This window comes from Psammomys obesus, unplaced genomic scaffold (assembly GCF_907164565.1).
Source record: "Psammomys obesus unplaced genomic scaffold, mPsaObe1.curated_primary_1811, whole genome shotgun sequence".
NCBI classification, from domain to species: domain Eukaryota; kingdom Metazoa; phylum Chordata; class Mammalia; order Rodentia; family Muridae; genus Psammomys; species Psammomys obesus.
In genome coordinates, this window is record NW_026585504.1 from 21,621,913 (window position 1) to 21,624,444 (window position 2,532).

Consider the following 2,532-nt stretch of genomic DNA (forward strand, 5'->3'; position numbering starts at 1 on the left):
GAAGACGGAGCCCCACGCAGGCGAAGCTCCGTCGGCCGGGACAGAAGCCCAGACCTCAGACTGGAGAGGAATGAGGGGCCGGGAGCCTGGGTCGGGGGATTTCCTCCCGCGCGCCCCTCTCCAACGGGAGCGGAAAATGTGATTTGCTGTGCATTCCAGGCGCGGTTCCCTGGGGTGACCTCTCCCACCCAGCCGGGCGGGGTGTGTGTGTGTGTTGGGGGTGGGGGGGGGGGGAGACAAAGAGGCGAGGCGGGCGGGGGGGGGGGCCCCGCGGGGAAGCAGGAGGGGTGCAGTGGGCGGGGGCACTACCGGGAAAGGGGGCGGATAGCGGGTCCCGCGGCGGCGACGGCGCCTGACCAATGGAGAGGGGCGGCCCCCGGGCGCTCGGCCGGCGGCATTTAAACCGGGGACCGGGAGATGCCCTCCGCTCTCGCCCTTCGCCAACCTGAAGACCTAGAGCACCGCCACCGCCGTGGTCGCACGCTCCGTCTCGCTCCATCCGCGCTGAGCCCGGGTGGCTCGAGCCGCGGTTGCTCGCAGTGCCACGCGTCCGCAGCGAGGGACCCCAAGACCCACGACGCTGACAGGTGAGAGCGGCAGCACTCGGTCGTGTGTGTGTGTGTGTGTGTGTGTGTGTGTGTGTGTGTGTGCGCGCGCGCGCGCGCGCGCGCGTGTTGGTACCAGGGTTAGCCAAGGAGTCCCTAGGGTCCGTACCACCCCAAGACTTCAATTGCAATACGGCCCCTTGGTGCACCGAAGTCCTGGGGGTGGGGTGGGGTGGGGGTGTCCCTGGAGTAGTCCTCCTTGATTAACCGAGCCTGGTCCAGCGGCTGAGGGAGATGCCGGGACTTCGGGAGGCACTGGGTCAACGGGGTGGAAGGAAGGGAAGGGAGAGGAGTTGTCAAGGGTGCTCGCTCGCCGTCCCGTTTGCACTTGCGCGGGGCCCTGCAGACGCCGTCCTGGCGCTTGCCGCACGGAGCCCGCGGGACTCTCCTGGCCAGGACGGCGCACAGTTGCAAGCTGCAGCTGGGGACAGCGCCCTCGGAGGGGCTGGGCGCCCAGCTGGCCCTGGGGCTTCTGTAGGGGCGGCGGGTCCCCGGCGTGGTTGAGTGCCAACTGCTGTGGACGTGGGAATCGGTAGCCTGCTTGTTGGCGGCTGTGGGCAGATGTGACGGAGACAGAACCCCTCGTGGCTCAACAACCGCAAGAGGTCGGGGATCGGGCACCTCGAGGTTAGAGCGCTTCGGTGCCCGCGGTGCTCCCGGGGGCACTCGCCGCACACTCCCGTGCAAGCTGTGCTCGGGCCGGGCGCGTGGCTGTCTGTCCTGAGCCTTTCGGGGCAGGGGGTGGGGGGTTCCGTGCTCTCATCCTCGGTCCCGCAGACGTGCAGGCGCCAAGCGGCCACCACTGACTGGTTCCCACTTCCGCGGATGTCGGCCGGTCCGTACCCCACAGGCACCGGTCTCGCCTCGCCGCGCCTCGCTAGCGGCTCGGTTTTACTGCGTGCAGCCTCGCCTCTGTCCCCCGCGGACTGCCTAGCCCGTTCCAGGGAGCCCTCTCTATTTCCCGGTGGAAGTCGAGAGCGAATGGGGAGGTGCGTGTGGCTGACACCTCCCTGGCCCTAGTTACTTGCAGACTTCTAGTATGGGAAGAACCAACTCTACGGCTCTAGGCTGGCTGTTCCCCGTCTGGCGCTCAGCAGCTTGGTATTTTCCTGTGCCTCGCAGCTCTGGCGACGATCCCACCGGCGAGGCTGGCGAGGGATGCGAGAGGACCAGCCTTTGCTGGGAGCACCTTCGCGCGCGAGAGAGCCTAAGCCTGGCCCTCTGTTCTAGCTCAGTAGCCCTCTTCCCCTCCCTCGGCCGAATGCAAATCCCTACTCTTTGATGGAGAAATATAGCCTAGAAGTGAGGGGTTAAAAATCTCTCTTAACTGTTGGAGGGCAGGAGGACGACCATCAGCAGGTAATTGGATCTCTCGGTGGAAAGAGCAAACCCAAGCGTACGCACGTCTGTTTATGTTCCCCCGAGATGGTGCCAGGATAGGAACTGATTAAAACAATCTCTTGTGTTCAATGGGTCACTAGGGCTTTAAACTGTCCCAGAGACTCCGGAGTGGTGGTTTCCTTCTGACTGCTCTTACAAGTTAAATAAATAGCGTAGAAGAGGTTAAGATAACCCCATCCCAGGGTGAGGAGTCTTCTTTCACCCCAAGGCTGCCCTCCCTTCGCACTCACCCGCCCCCCTTTTTTTCTTTTCGGGACAAAGCAGGCAGCACAGGGGACTTTGGAGTACAGACTTTTCAAAGCAAAGAGGAAAAAAAAAAGATTTTAAGAAAACAAGAGCCTCCTTCACCACCGCTCGAAGCAAGGCTACAGATGTAGGTGCTTCCATTATTCTCATTGGTCACGTTGCACCGTTGGATTTGTTAGAAGTTACCAATTATTTAATCTCTCTCTCTCTCTCTCTCTCTCTCTCTCTCTCTCTGTGTGTGTGTGTGTGTGTGTGTGTGTGTGTGTGTGTGTGTGTGTGT

General features: G+C 62.4%; 1 protein-coding gene across 1 annotated transcript in view; it reads left to right on the plus strand.

The window, feature by feature from the left end:
• The first annotated feature begins 452 nt into the window (after positions 1–452).
• The window catches only part of Grem1 (gremlin 1, DAN family BMP antagonist), an 11,853-nt gene continuing 9,773 nt past the window's right edge, over positions 453–2,532 (plus strand). The window contains exon 1 of the mRNA XM_055599023.1: positions 453–587. The gene's annotated coding sequence lies outside the window, so the exon portion shown is untranslated. The remainder of the gene's footprint in view (positions 588–2,532) is intronic.